Source organism: Engraulis encrasicolus, chromosome 15, assembly GCF_034702125.1.
Source record: "Engraulis encrasicolus isolate BLACKSEA-1 chromosome 15, IST_EnEncr_1.0, whole genome shotgun sequence".
NCBI classification, from domain to species: domain Eukaryota; kingdom Metazoa; phylum Chordata; class Actinopteri; order Clupeiformes; family Engraulidae; genus Engraulis; species Engraulis encrasicolus.
In genome coordinates this window covers 34,414,551-34,431,645 of record NC_085871.1, presented here as the reverse complement: position 1 = coordinate 34,431,645, position 17,095 = coordinate 34,414,551, and positions in this window count along the sequence as shown.

Here is a 17,095-nt window from a genome sequence, read left to right as displayed (position 1 = left end):
CTCAAACTGTTCTATCCAATAATTGCAAGGAAATGCCCTCAACAAAAGCAAATTGTGTGGCTCAATCTCAATGTTAAGTGTTCTAGCCTTGCTAGGACGTGAAACGCTTGGTGATTGGATACTCCGTGGAGTTCACCAAAGAGTATCCAATCACTGGACGTTTCACGTTCTAGCAAGGCTAGAACATTGGGCCTTGAGAAAGGGCCAATGTGTCTGATCAACAATCCACTGGAATGCACTTTCCTTGTCCATAATAAAGACTTGTGAATTGCAAGAGATGGCATTGTCTTTCGGTAAATTATGGACCTTGAGGAAGGAGGTTGTGTTTTTCACTTGTGTCTCAGTGCCACTGTCTTCATTTAACACTTCGAGAGTGGATTTAACATGCATATTACATTTGGGGCCAGAGTCCTGAGTCCTTAAGTGTTGAATCAACCCAGCATTGTCCTTTCACGGTGTGATCTCTGAGTGCATGTCTAGCTTGAGAATGTTTCTGTCATGTTGTTATATCGCTGAGACGATGCGTGGGAGCGCTGTGCAGTAATAAGGGCAGAGAGCGTGGCCGAGTGCAGGAATAATGTTTGAGGTTCAGCCGTGTGGACCATGAGACACTCCAGCTCTGTGTACTTATGCCACTTAAAGTAAATGTCACACCATCTCTCTCTCTCTCTCTCTCTCTCTCTCTCTCTCTCTCTCTCTCTCTCTCTCTCTCTCTCTCTCTCTCTCTCTCTCTCTCTCTCTCTCTCTCTCTCTCCAGTTAGTTGCTCCTCAGCTTCTCAAAGGTTACCATGGGTGCTTTATTATAGAGCCCAGCTGTCTCAACAGCCAAACATTTGAACTTCAGCTCATTGTGCATGTGTGCTTCAGGCTGATATTGAAATACCACAAGCACTAATATTTACATGCACGCTCACACACGCACACGCGCGTGCGTGCGCACACACACACGCACGCACGCACACACACACGCACGCACACACACACACACACACACACACACACACACACACACACACACACACACACACACACACACACACACACACACACACACACACACACACACACACACACACACACACACATCTACACACACACACATCTACTAGAATATGTGTGTAGGTGCCATTGCACTACTCATTTTTATTATCAGTATCAGACAGTCTGATTTGTCAGTGTAGAAGAAAATTTGGTAACACTGTCTATGAAGCCCATATCTATAGCGCATTATGAACGCATTTATAACAGCTTATAATGCGCATCATAATTAATCATAGTGCATCATGACAGTTATAATGTATTATAAGCCCCTTCACTGCCTATAGTTTATAACCATCCACGATCACTCAAAACACCCTAAGATGTATAATACATTATAAGCTAAATTTATAGTTATTCATGACTGTTGATATACTCCATCATGAAGCATTATGAGTGTAGTCGTAATACACTATGATTATGATGCACATTATAAGTTGTTATAAATGTGCTCATAATGCGCTATAGATATTGGCTTCATGGAAAGTGTTACCGAAAATTTTAATATTTTTGATTCATGCGTGCGATTTATAGCGCAATTAAAATAACATTACTATAATCATTATAATTATCAATATAATAAATATAGACGTCTACATACTGTGCAAAGCATAGCAGTAACAGGAAAAATGGTAGATGTACGCAAGACATGTGGCTGCACATTTGTGTGTTTGTGTGTCTACTGTATGTGTAGATGTACGTAAGACATGTGGCTGCACATTTGTGTGTGTTTGTGTGTCTATGTACCTCTATAGGCTACTTCACAAACAGCTCCCAAGGACAGACAATCACACTTTCGCTCACAGACAATGTCAGATACCGCGTACTTCAATTAAGGAGGACTGTGTACTGCTACACCTCTCCAGACACCTCTATATAAAAATCAATTTGCGAAGCCCCAGCAGTGGGTCGTCAACATGTCCGTCATCTCTCGCACACGTGTAGCTCATGTCCTCACCAAAACAAAGGAAGTCATAAATTACCTCGTCTACTTTGAGGTACGCAGTAAAAAATGCAGAGTTAATTTAACATTTAGAGATTCGATTTATTATCTTTTAGAGCGTATCTGGTCCCGGAGTACTCTCTTAGAGTTGAATTAACACTACTTTTTTTTTTTTTTTACTGTGTTGCAGTTGGGGACACAGTCGGTCGGGGGGAATGGAACGCAAGGAGAAACTGAAATGGGAAATGGGACCAACAACACAAAAGGAAGTGAACACATGGAAACCGACTCAACCACTCTAATAAAATACCATATAATTGGTGTCCACTGGTCAGCTATTATTTTCTGTTTTATGTTGTCTATTGAGGTAGCAGTTAGGGGACATGGTTGATCGAGGCAAGATTATAAACCTGGAACTCACCGAGAAACTGGAATGGAAAAAGGGAGCAGCACAAAAGGAAGTGAACGCGTGGAAACGTGTACGTTTCCAACTCGAACATTCTAATACTGTACATCCATATGTGTGTGTAATGGGGTTAGATAATAATTAAAGTAAAACAAGACACCCCTTATTTTCTTTCATTTACATTTTGATTGTGTTAGATTAATATTTGTGTGGGTCAGTACAGTTGCAACTCTTTATTTTCTTGGTGGCAACTTCTCCACAAGGGGGGGCACAGCGCTTGAACGGTAGGGAATAGCATTTAAACACACGCAGAGGGAGAATAAAAGTTCTTCCTGTGAAGCGAACATCTGAACAACGTGTGTGTTTTGTCTTTTCCTACCACAGGTCAGTAAACAAACCTACAACTTGGAATTAATGTGATATATTGCAGGTTAAGTGTGCAGATTTCGTGACTGTATGTATAATTTGTACTTTGAGTTTGTAATTGAGGAAATAGCCGATGTTGATGCAGTGTGATTGAGATTTTGGTGTAAGCTAGTTATGCTAGCCAGTGGCTGCCCTAGGTAATGCCATTGAATGTTAACCATGCTAACTTTGAGTAAAAAAACGGACTTTTATGTATCATCTACATGCACCTAAAGCTTAGGCTTCACTTGTTATGGAGTCTGTGGAATAATATGTTTATGCTTGGGTTTAAAGGACTTTATCTAAGCCATGTTTATTCTCATTTTGACAATGCATTTGGGAACATGTATATCCCTGGTAATTTCAGGATAACTGCAGGTTTCATGTATTTGGGTACTTATGATTTGGTCATTGTTGACATTCAATGTTGAAGATTTAATGAGTTCTATGTGACAGTGTCACAGTGACATGGTTAAATGAGTTTGTTGCAACATAAAATGATCATTTAAGGTAAATGATCTGTGTGAATACTTCATTAAGTCACTAAGTGTTACTAAATACATTTGAGGGAGAATAAAAGTTCTTCCTGTGAAGCGAACATCTGAACAACGTGTGTGTTTTGTCTTTTCCTACCACAGGGAGAATCGGTGCTCCCCTAACATATCAGTTAGGGAGGCAACAATTTTGGGGGCTACGTCCGGGATCATCGCCTCATCAACAGGTGTTGATCATCACAGAATTTCGGGATTTGCCATTCCTCGAGCCAGTATCCAGAGATGACAACGCTAAGAGAACTGCGATGGGAAATTCAACAACAAATTCATCAGCTGACCAGCACCTCCAGGACAGACATCCTGCATAGCCTTGCACAATCGTGTAAAGATGAGGTCACAGGAGAGGCACCAAGCAGGGACGCGACGGCAGTGGAATTCTTCGACTTTCTTCAGGACTTTTTGAGAAGTGAAGGACTGAGGGCTCTCGAGGACCAAGGGATGGCTGCCCTGCTCGTCTTTCGCGACCTCATCAATGATCTGCAAGGTGGACAGGAGCCTGTCAACGGAGGGGGCCAAGCATCTGAGAAGACAACTGCTGAGGCAGTAGCAGAGACTGAGCCGTTAAAGACAAACACCAACCCCAGCATGGACACAAACACCAGCACAACATCAACACCAGCAACACCAGCAGTTGCTGAGAAGGTACCTGGTCTAGTTAAACTGACAGAGGTGGCAGCAATGCTACCTCGTAGGGAGTACAAGATTCATGGAGGTCAAATTTCTGATTCTGATTCAGATTTCAATTTTAACCACCTGTCTAAACAAATTGATGAAGGTCTAGCTGAAGGGTTTACAGAGGCTGAGATCATTAGAACAGTGTTCAAGTTAATTAAACCTGGCACATTTAGAGACATGCTTACTACCAAACAAAGCCTAACAGTAGCTGAGCTCAAGAGTTTTCTCAGAGCGCACATTCGAGACAAAAGTAGTACTGAATTGTTTCAGGAGCTGAGTAATGCAAAACAGCTTGATAAAGAGGGTCCGCAGCAATTTATGTACAGATTAATGGGATTGAAGCAGCGCTTACTCTTTGCATCCAAGCAAACTGCAGGATTTCAGTACGATGGTATACTAGTGCAGGGAGTGTTTCTACACTCACTTTACCAGGGAATGAATGAGAGATATGCACATGTCAGACGAGATATCAGGCCACACATCTCAAATATGAAGGTCACTGATGATTTCATCTTAGACACCATAACACGCTCAGTGAGTGAAGACATAGAGAGGCAGAATCGCCTGGGTCATGCAAACAAACAAAGACAAGCCAACATCAATGCAGTACAACAAGATAGTGGGCAACAAAAAGATGATCAGATGCAGACAGAGCTCCAAGCGAATCGCACTGCCATACATGAGCTGACAGCACAAGTGTCATCTTTGACAAAGAGCCTAGAAAAGGCCTTCACCAAAACTCCAGAGAATATTGGCACTACCCCGACACGTGCAAAATCATCACCCAAATCAGATGTTAGGGGAAAATGTCAACAGTGTATAACACAGGGAAATGACCGCTGCACTCATTGCTTCCGCTGTGGCGGCGAAGGGCACAGAGCCATTGGGTGTCTCCGGAAAAATAGCCAGTCGGGAAACCAACAGCGGCCACTGGGGAGGGACCACCAGTGACCTTGGTGAATGAAGAGTCCCAGGTTAGCGTAAACCTATGTTGCCTTGAGGAAGCCCCACCAGCGATGCAATCACACAAACAAGACACCACAACAAAAGGAAAACTGGTGGCCAAGCTAATAGGTGGTAGGTGTATGTTAGATTGTCATTTGAATGGGGTCAAGGTACAGACATTACTTGATAGTGGTGCACAGGTGAGCATGGTAGCAAAGCAGTGGGTGAGCCAAGCGTTGCCAGATGCTGAAATTTTCCCCCTTGAAAGCTTACCATTGGATGGCCCACTTGAAGTCACAGCAGCCAATGGCACATATGTCCCATTTGATGGTTGGATGGACATTCTGGTGGAGATTACAAGTGAAAAACATGGAAGTGTAGCAATACATGTGCCAATGCTTGTGAGCAAACATTGTACGACTGGCCCACTGATTGGATTTAATGTCATTGAGACGGTTATAATGGAAAATGGGGGACAACCAAACTGCACAAGCCTATTAGACTTGCTGTCTGAGGCAATGAGTCTCCAAAAGCATACTGTTGAAACCCTAGTTTCAGCCCTTAACAACATGTCTTGCCCTGATGAACCAGAACACCCTGTAGTCAAAACTGGAAAGAAGGGCTTCACTATTTCCAGAGGCCAGATATGTGATGTGAAATGCCGCCTCAGAGCATTCCCAGGGGGAGGAGCCATGTTGTTTGAGCCAGAGTTGGAGAATGGTTTACCAGATGGACTGGAACTGTTTCCGGCTATTGTCAATATACCAGTCGGTTCCTCCAAAACAGTAAGGATCCCGATTCAGAATGTCTCACAGCATGATATTTTCTGCCCCCCGAGAACAGTGTTGGGTGTCATTGCTGAGTTCATCGAATACGAGCCCTGCAGTTTTCGACCAAGTAACCAATCACCTTCCACACAGGATGGTGATGTCCTTGTGTGTTCAACACAAACAAGTGCTAGTGACCACCAAGACAAAAGCAACAAACAGGCCAGTGAAGGAAAATGGCATCCCCCAGTAAATTTAGACCACCTTACTGAAAATGAGCAAGCTGTGGTACGTCAAATGCTGTATGACGAATCTGATGTATTCGCTTTTGATGAGGGAGATATAGGCTGCATTCCTGATTTAAAGCTGAAAATTAAGACGGTAGATGAAGTGCCAGTCCAGAAAAGTTACAATTCTATCCCAAAACCCCTGTACAAAGAAGTAAAGGAATATGTGCAAAATCTTCTAGATAGGGGGTGGATCAATAAGTCTGTGTCAGCTAATTCCTCACCTGTGGTCTGTGTCCGCAAGAAAGACCAAAGCTTGCGCTTATGTGTAGACTTCAGGGCCCTGAACCGAAAGACCATCCCTGATCGCCATCCCTTGCCCCGAATTCAGGATCTGTTAGATAGTCTGGGAGGCAACTCGTGGTTCTCAATCTTGGATCAGGGAAGCGCCTATCATCAGGGTTTTGTGAGTGAGGAGTCGCGGCACAGAACAGCCTTCAGCACCCCCTGGGGGCTGTATGAATGGGTGCGAATACCATTTGGACTAACAAATGCCCCCGCAGCATTTCAGCGATGTATGGAGGGAGTGCTAGAGGGGATTAGAGATGAATGCTGTGTACCATACTTAGATGATGTGCTTTGCTACTCAAAGACCTTCCATGAACATGTGGACCATGTTAGAGAAGTCCTCTGTAGGATGAGAAAACATGGGATTAAATTGCGGCCAGCAAAATGTGAACTGTTTAAGAGAAAAATTCGATACATTGGCCGAATCGTGTCAGGTGATGGGATTGAAATTGACCCGAAAGACGTGGAAGCAGTAATTGCCCTTCAACAGAACACTCCACGCACAGTGGGGCAGCTGAGGACCCTACTAGGATTTCTTACATACTACAGGTCATTCATTCAAGATTTTTCACGTCTGGCAAGGCCACTGTTCAACCTCCTACAAACCCCAGATAACATGAGTCACACTAACCAATCTCAGGCCAGGGGTGAGAAAGGCCAAGGGAGAAAGGGTCAGCTCCCTTCACGGACACCCATTATATGGACCAGCGAACACCAGAGTGTGTTGTCAAAATTCGTGGAGATGCTGACCAATCCTCCCATTCTTGCTTATCCCGATTTCAGCCTTCCATTTGTGTTGCACACTGACGCTTCAAACAAAGGCCTGGGGGCAGTGTTATATCAACACCAGAATAACAAGTTGCGTGTAATTGCTTATGGGTCCAGGACATTAACACCGGCTGAGAGGAATTACCACCTCCACTCTGGAAAACTTGAGTTTCTTGCCCTCAAATGGGCCGTCTGTGACAAATTTCGCGACTATCTCTATTATGCTCCCTCATTCACGGTCTATACCGATAACAATCCACTGACATACATTTTAACTACTGCCAGGTTAAATGCTGTGGGTCACAGATGGGTTGGGGAGTTGGCGGATTTTTGCTTTGACATTAAATACAGGCCAGGGAAAATGAATTCGGATGCAGACATGTTGTCCAGGCCAGTCAATCTTGAAGATGAAATGGGAGAACATACAGAGACAGTGTTGCCGGAGGTGGTGTCTGCAGTGTGGCAAGGATGCAGGGCTGTACAAGACAATGATGTGCCATGGGTTGCTGCCTTGCAACTGGCCGAGGACATTGACAGTACTGCCCCAACAGGTGGCGATACCAGTGTTAGCCCCGAAGATATTAGGGCTGCACAACAAGAAGATTCAGCCATTAAAGAAATTGTGTCCTTGAAACTGAATGGAGGGACTCCAGACAAAAGTGACAGGAAAACAATGGGGAGATGGACAAGGAGATTACTGTATGAGTGGAGCAAACTGGAGGTGGATAAGGGAATACTCTACCGCCAAACTGAACAGTACAAGCAACTGGTCCTTCCCGAACACCTGAAACCTCTGGTGTTGCAGAGCTTACATAACGACATGGGACATGTAGGTGCCGAAAAGGTAATTCAACTAGCTCGTGAAAGATTTTTTTGGCCCTACATGAAGCAAGACATTGAGGACTATGTGACAAAGAAATGTGCCTGCATCAAAACAAAACATCCCAGTGTCCCACAACGAGCTCCAATGGGGTCTATTACCACAAGTGCACCCTTTGAGCTGGTCTCCGTTGACTATTTACACCTGGAGCCAAGTAAAGGAGGGTACGAGTATATCCTTGTGCTTGTCGACCATTTCACACGCTTTGCTCAGGCATACCCAACGAGGAACAAATCAGGCAAGACAGCAGCTGAAAAGATATTTCAGGATTTCATTCCTCGCTTTGGATATCCAGAAAAACTTCATCATGACCAAGGACGTGAGTTCGAAAATCGGCTGTTCGAAAGATTGCAACAACGGGCCGGGATTTCTCATTCTCGAACGACTCCTTATCATCCACAATGCAACCCAGTGGAAAGGCTGAATCGTACTCTCCTCCAAATGTTGCGCACCCTGCAAGAAGAGAAGAAGAGTGAGTGGAAAGATCATCTACCCCACATTGTGCATGCCTACAACTGCACAAGGCATGATGCCACTGGATACTCTCCTTTTTTCCTACTATATGGCAGGAACCCCAGATTACCAATTGACTTAATCTTTAGTCCTAAACAAGACACAGAGACACAAAGTCACCAGTCATTTGCTCAAAAGTGGGCTGACAGGATGCGAGCAGCCTACCAGATTGCAGCTGACAACAGTCAGAAGTCTTCAACCAAAGGAAAGAACCAGTATGACAAAAAAGTGAGAGGGGTGTGTCTGCAACCTGGTGACAGAGTGCTAGTGAAAAACTGCTCAGAGAGAGGGGGCCCTGGCAAATTGCGTGCATACTGGGAAAATGTAGTGCATCGTGTTGTGGAACGGATAGGAGATGGACCAGTATACAAAGTACAGCCAGAGAGGGGTACTAAGCGCTTGCGTGTGCTCCATCGAAACCTGCTTTTGCCAGTAAATGACTTACCTCTTGAAGCTGACCTCCCCGCAATAGAACTGACAAAACAGAAAAGGCAGAAAAAAACAGAAAAATGCATTGACCTGCCAGTTACAGAGAGCTCTGATGAGGAAGAGGAGTATACTTACCACAGGTACGAACTCCGGAGCAGAAACCCTTGCTATGGACTGACAGGATTGCAGTCCCAAGCACCCGCCATTTCTCAAGCGCAACCAGAGCTGAATGAAACAGCCAATGAGTTTGAACCTAACAGACAAGAACCTGAGATCATTCAGGATGGATTGGAGGTACCAGAATACACAGAGATTGTTGAGGAGAGGATTGATCAAATGGGGGAGATTGAGAATGCAAATATAGAAGATGAAGTCGGGTTGAGGAGATCCCAGCGACAAGGCCGGCCGACTGAGAGGCTCACTTACGATTCTCTAGGACAACCATCATACTCACATTGGGGCGCAGCCGTGAACTCTCTCTTACCCAGTTACCCCTTCGTAGTGACCCCAAACTTTGTCCCTAACCCTTACACCCTCCTGCCACAGCTTTATTGCCCAAATTGTTTCACCTTAGTGCATTAACATAGGTAACTGTCAGGAGACATTCTTTTAAGGAGGGGAGAGTGTAATGGGGTTAAATAGTAATTAAAGTAAAACAAGACACCCCTTATTTTCTTTCATTTACATTTTATTTGTGTTACATTAATATTTGTGTGGGTCAGTACAAGAGCAATGTTTTATTTGCAACTCTTTATTTTCTTGGTGGCAACTTCCCCACAAGGGGGCGCACAGCGCTTGCATGGTAGGGAATAGCATTTAAACACACGCAGAGGGAGAATAAAAGTTCTTCCTGTGAAGCGAACATCTGAACAACGTGTGTGTTTTGTCTTTTCCTACCACAGGTCAGTAAACAAACCTACAACTTGGAATTAATGTGATATATTGCAGGTTAAGTGTGCAGATTTCGTGACTGTATGTATAATTTGTACTTTGAGTTTGTAATTGAGGAAATAGCCGATGTTGATGCAGTGTGATTGAGATTTTGGTGTAAGCTAGTTATGCTAGCCAGTGGCTGCCCTAGGTAATGCCATTGAATGTTAACCATGCTAACTTTGAGTAAAAAAACGGACTTTTATGTATCATCTACATGCACCTAAAGCTTAGGCTTCACTTGTTATGGAGTCTGTGGAATAATATGTTTATGCTTGGGTTTAAAGGACTTTATCTAAGCCATGTTTATTCTCATTTTGACAATGCATTTGGGAACATGTATATCCCTGGTAATTTCAGGATAACTGCAGGTTTCATGTATTTGGGTACTTATGATTTGGTCATTGTTGACATTCAATGTTGAAGATTTAATGAGTTCTATGTGACAGTGTCACAGTGACATGGTTAAATGAGTTTGTTGCAACATAAAATGATCATTTAAGGTAAATGATCTGTGTGAATACTTCATTAAGTCACTAAGTGTTACTAAATACATTTGAGGGAGAATAAAAGTTCTTCCTGTGAAGCGAACATCTGAACAACGTGTGTGTTTTGTCTTTTCCTACCACAGGGAGAATCGGTGCTCCCCTAACATATCAGTTAGGGAGGCAACATGTGCAGAGACTGTTGCCCACTTTTCTGTATTGCTCCTCTGGCTATTTTTTCCTCCATTTCTTTCTCTCCTTCTGCGAGCATGAGTCAGTGGAGACTCTCTCTCTCTCCCTCTCTCTCTCTCTCTTTCTCCCTTGTGTGTGTGCGTGTGGAGTTTAAAGGAGCAAGATAAACTCAATACCTCACGATTGACAAGACAATGCAATATCCAGTACTACATACCATTTGACACAAGCTTTCATTCTTTGTTTTGGTTTCATTATTCTTCAAAATCCTTCTGTGTGAGTGAGTGACTGATGAGAAAGACAGGGCCAACCCAGTCTCATTCTGAAAATGGAACAGCCAGAACAAGGTGCATGATGTTCTTCGGAGATGAGTTTGTGATCTCCAATGAACTTTCTTTTCAGCTGACTAGGAAGAGTACCAGAAAAAAATGAAACAAATAAATACTTGTTATCAGGTTGCTGAGCTTTGAGGTTTGAAGGCCCCTTAATAGCTTTTCTCTCTAAAAACTTGTGATTCTTTGGCGTCTTTTCTTTGTTCAGTTTAATGACACAAAAAAAGACAAAGAAAGTTTGCAAAAGTCTTTGCAGTAAGTTGTTTATTTAGAACTTTTTAAGGTGCTCTGCTGCTTTGTGGCATCCTTGCGAATTCTGTGGCCATAAGATAAGAGGAGCTAAAAGTCCTACAATTTAAACCTAAAATGTCTAGAGGGCTATAAACGTTGTTCACCTTAAATGCTTTTCAAGCAGAGATCAGTTGCCGCCAACCCCTCAAGTGTTTTTGAATTAGGTTTTATTATAGTGAAAGTAATGAAAAATAATGTGAAGTTATTCATTTTATCAAAAATAAGTGTTTTTGCATCCTTCATTTTCCAGACATTAACTCTAAAGCCATATTGTCCACTATAATGAAATACTTAATTTATTGTATTTATTCATTTTGTGGTGGAGAGTCATAATGAAAATACAGTATGTACAAAGTAAAAGGTATTAGGTAAAGTAGCCCCCCCTTCCTCTCTCTCTCTTCAGATATGGCACCAGTACTTGTTTGGCCCAATGGAATGTACACACAGTAAAGCCTAAAAGATGATGATACGCAGGGCATCTTTTTGATTAATTTATCTAGGCAGTGATACTATTACTACTATAATATTACTGTTGCTTTCATCACTTTTATCAAGAGAACTTGGATCTGGAGCAGACAACTTTTCTGGCAATCATGATGTTGGCTGAAAAGATTGCTCAACATTTGCCCTGTGTATTATCACCTTTAGATGTGACTAAGATGAGACCCACATCTACAATTCATAAAGTGCTGGAATGGTAATCTGGCATACAGGGCATTTTCTTGGTGAGCCACTAGTCCTCAGGGCCTGATACAGTTCTTGTTTTTTTTATTACAGCCCGGCCCACAATTTAGGGGTGGTGGTCCACTGGTCTAGCCTGGCGATGCCATTCTACGTACTTCCACCCAAATAGTTTGGCTCCGTATATAGTCTGGCCCAACCCTCCAAGCTCGGTTCGCTCACGGTACTGCCAATCAGCAAACAGTTGAGAGTGGTGGTGCAGAAATCACCCGTGGAGAACGTTACTGATTGATTAAGGTAACACTATTCACACTTTTGTCGTGTAATTCGTATGCTTTGGCAACACTGTATTGTAACAGTCATGCTCATAAACCACAATTTGAATTTGAATTTTAATTCTTAACTCCAATTAATTTAAATTGCAGAGTAAGGTCAGACCATCTCCCGCCCACCATGAAAACAGATTCCTCTTAGCTTGTTCCAGACTGTGTGATGGAGTCAACAGTTTTTTTGGTCCCACTCTAGCCCTGAAGTCCATTCCCAGCCCTCTTGACGTGTAGCTCAATGTCCTGGATGATCAAAGATTTTATTTAATATGCGTATTTATCAAAAAAAGCTCAGAAGTGCTCTTTTTTGCAATCGAAATGTTAAATGGGGAGACCAATGCCGAATCCTATTACTAATTTCTACCCCTACCCCTATGCCTTCCCCTTGCCCCTTGTGCTTTCAAACGAAGCAGTGAGGTGTAGGGCTTGAAACGCAACCCCTACGAATTGTGACACCCCTTCAACAATCACGGAATGACACTCACAGCTAATGACACTCACTAATTACATGCATTAGGTTGACATTAATAGCGATTTTTTTCATGTGCTTTTCACAGAGACAATGACCATGACACATTGGGACAATGTTAAACCTTGTACAATGCAACAATTATTACAACTGTAAAGCCGTAAATTACAGCGAAAATACCTTTCTTTTCAAGGCATTCGCAATGCACTCAGGGAATTCGGTCGTACCCCTCATTTGAAGTGTGCCGTCAGATAATCTCTGTTTGAAGGGGTTGAAAACCCTATCCTTTATCCCTTCTCCTCTGTCTGAACATGAATTGGGACGGCCCTAGCCCTTCACGTGAATGCGCCTAACGGAGAGGAAGGGTAAAGGCTTAGAGCTAAGGGGAGTAATGGGATTCAGCCTAAGAAGCTGCTCTGCACTGCTTGACAGTACAGAAACTATTGTTTTCTCCACAGAGGAGGGATACCTATGCAAGAGGTCAAGAGGCCCTAAAAAAGGTCAAAGTTCATGATTGCAACAGCACTCTGGAACATGAGCCTATTTTCTATTGACATTTAGGCCTATAGCCAATTCCTGAGAGTCAAACATTTCCCCCCTTTTTAATATCCCAAGTGAATACACACACACACTGCTTGCTTTCTCGCTCGCTCTCTCCCACGCAAAGCTATTTAAAAACTCCTACATTGTGTTTATCTTAATTTTCTTTTTTTTCCCTAAGCATCACCTCACATCTCATAATGGTGGTATGAAAAGGGACTGTGTGGGGGCACTGCAGACGGGGGATTAGCAGGGGGAACAGGCACAGGTCAGGCAGTCTGGAGTGACTTCTCAGTTCATCTGTTTGGTACAAACCGTGCTTTTTTCATGCCTGTGAATGGGAGTGTGTGTGTGTGTGTGTGTGTGTGTGTGTGTGTGTGTGTGTGTGTGTGTGTATGTGTGAGAGAGAGAGAGAGTGTGTGTGTGTGTGTGTGTGTGTGTGTGTGTGTGTGTGTGTGTGTGTGTGTGTGTGTGTGTGTGTGTGTGTGTGTGTGTGTGCGTGCGCGTGCGTGCATGTGTGTGTGTCTACTGTGGGGTGATGGTGGTGGTGGTGGTGGTGGAGAGGTCCGGATGGCGTCACTCTGGTAACACACTATTGTTGTCCACTCCCTTTCTCTCTCTCGACTAAGGAATAGAGCCGAGTCCTCACAGCCATGGAGAGAGGGCAAGAGGCCCGTAGCCAGGAGACCGGCTGAAAAATGTGGTTTCTCATCCTCCAATTAGAGGGCCATAATGACAGGAGGCTTTGTGCCTCTTTAGAATAAGACAGCCGAGAGGCATAGGAGAGGCACAGGAGACATTGCCTGACACCTATGACAGCTCCGAGGCTTTCGGCTGTGACGCTGGGAAGAAGTTCACAAAGGTTTAAGGCTCACTTGTGCTTTCAGTTGCTGACTGAGGAAGAAAGACGAAAGAAAGAAGGGAAGAAAGACAGACAGACAGACAGACAGACAGAAAGAAAGAAAGAAAGAAAGAAAGAAAGAAAGAAAGAAAGAAAGAAAGAAAGAAAGAAAGAAAGAAAGAAAGAAAGAATGAAAGAAAGAAAGAAGGAAGAAAACAACAACTTATCATATGTCATTGATGATAAATTTCTCCCCATAAGCCTATAAGCTTAGGTCTGTGAATGGCTTAAGACAGTGGTTCCCTAACCTTTTCTGTGGGGACCCCCCTTTTGGCCCTAAGAATGTTTCTGCTAATATTGATAGAAATGCACAGGGAAAGGCAAACCTTTATTAAACATACACATGAACACGGATACTAACCAATTTATGGAATTATATACTTAGATGGGTGACTAGACACGGAAAGAAAGAAAGAAAGAAAGAAAGAAAGAAAGAAAGAAAGAAAGAAAGAAAGAAAGAAAGAAAGAAAGAAAGAAAGAAAGAAAGAAAGAAAGAAGGAGAAAATGCAAGGTCCTATAAGAAAAGAACAAATGTTCCTTTGGTATTTAAATATCTCGACTCATCAAACACTGAGTAGAAAGGGTAATTTCACAGAAGAGAAGGTTACAATGGTGCTTAGGGACAGAGGCTTCTAGAGCTACATTGAAGTAGAAAACATCATGACTTTACAAACAACATTTTTGTCTACTACATGACAGAAAAATGAGTGTGAATGAAATTATACAGTCTTTTTAAACAGTTGGATCACAGTTGCAAAGAGCCTACCTGTGCGTAGTATGCTAAGTCTTCCTTGACCACCAATCCTGTTTCTTTGGCGGGAAATGCAGCCTTTGTTTGCTTCAACCAATTATTTTTTACTTAACCCCTTAGCGCAGAGCCTATGTTATAACCTTACTGTCACCAACGTTGTAATGGCTATGTCTTAGTCTGTACTGATTAATCTTAATGGTCTCGGCACTGTCATAGCGATGTTGTTATGATGTAGTTGAGTATTTTCAGCAAATAGTGAGTAGGCCCGCCGGTGGCCCCATCTGCACTAAGAGACTACTGTCAGTGACTGTAAGACGTATGTAACATTACAGGTGGTAGTTCAATGTATACATTGTGTTACAGTGATAACATTGGGATAAGACTCTTTCCTTTAAGCATAGGCCTAAACGTGCCCTATACATGTATCTTTTCACAGTTTATAAATCCTGCATGATGCATGTGACTCACAAAGAGGGCTCTTGTTATTCTAGCAGTCAGTGCAAAGGCACTCAGAAAAATACTACCATTTCACTTCAACATGATTATTCATAAATGACCTCCCCCATGCTTCAATGTAAAGGAAAACGAAAAGGCAGAACAATAATGTTCCTATTTCAAAGTACTCTGGTTCTTTGAGAAGGTAGCCTCATGTTATGTCACAAATAATAAGGCAGCTTTTTGGAAAGTTATGGAATGCTTTTTAAGAATAGAACCACAACTCTCAGTGATGAACTGTATGAAAGAGGAGAGATTCTTAAAAGAGGTTTTGCGTATGAGATGGTCTTGTTACACAATCCTATAGGTGCATTCAGGCCGACTGAGAACCGTTCCGGTGCCCGTTCCTGCACCTAATCGCGAACTGGCAGGCGTGTTCACGCCACAGATCTCAACACAGTGCGGTAGCGTTGGGCTATTGGACCGACCCTTTAGCTCAGTGGTCTCATACTGTGCCTCCCATTGCCGAGCCGATGCGATGACGAGGTGGTGAGTTCGCACCCTCGAGGGGGACGAACTGCACAGGAACACCTCTGTTAGACCTACATAGAAAAACTCAGTTACAATGTTGTATAGCGCATGCAGAGTACACATACACACACACTCAAACACATTACAATATTGGGTTGACAATCAAGAAGAAGGCTTGTGGATTTGATCTCTTGACTCTGTTCATGGTGTATGATGTCTTTGTCATGGCAATCCTCACATAGACTCCTTGGGCTGGCTGGGGTTGGAGTGGAGAAGAGGGGCATGGAGTAGGATGAGAATGGGTCAGAGAGGGAGAGAGAAGGGGGGGGAGAGAGAGAGAGAGAGAGAGAGAGAGAGAGAGAGAGAGAGAGAGAGAGAGAGAGAGAGAGAGAGAGAGAGAGAGAGAGAGAGAGGGAGAAAGGGGGGAAGATACAGAGAGAGCAAGATTAAGTAAGAGATAGAGAGACAGAAAAAAATAGACTGAATGAGAAAGCAAGCAAGACAAAAAAGATAGAGAAGGAGAGAGAGAGAGAGAGGTAAAGACAGAGGGATGAATGGATTAGAGTGGAGGAGGGAGGGAGGGATTTTAAAAGCAGAGCCCTAATCAGCCTTCGATCGGCTCCAGTGGGGGGCCTGGTCCCGCGGCCGGTCAATATAAAGTGCTGGTGCTCTTCGATTTTGATAAACAATGATGTATGGCCGGAGCGGAGCGCTGTGCGGGAAACGAGGCGGGATAATTGTTTTGTTGGTGGTCACAGCTCACACGATAGGGGGTCCTGCTGAAGGTCGTGCTTCCCCCCCCCCATTGAATGTTTGGGGCCGACGCTTTTATCAGCAGCCATGTCGTTGGGGCATAATAGCCTTATTGATTGTAGTGATTGCCATGATTGGATATTTTACGGAGTCCGCACAGTGTTGCGATTCAGTGGGGAGAGGTAAAGAGGTAACTTCGTATTTAAACGCATTCCAGCAGCAGCAGTCGGGTTGAAATAGGGAGCTTCTTGTTTTTTTCCGGCTTCCTCTTCATCGCTCTAGTGCACCCGAGACCATTATTGAGTAGTATATGTGGAGAAGAGAATATGGGCGCATACACACACACGCACACGCACACGCACACGCACACACACACACACACACACACACACACACACACACACACACACACACACACACACACACACACACAGACTTAAGCACACACAGACAATAACTCTGTTAAAATGTTGTATAGCACATGCAGAGGACACACGCAAACGCACACACGCGCGCGCACACACACACACACACACACACACACACACACACACACACACACACACACACACACACACAC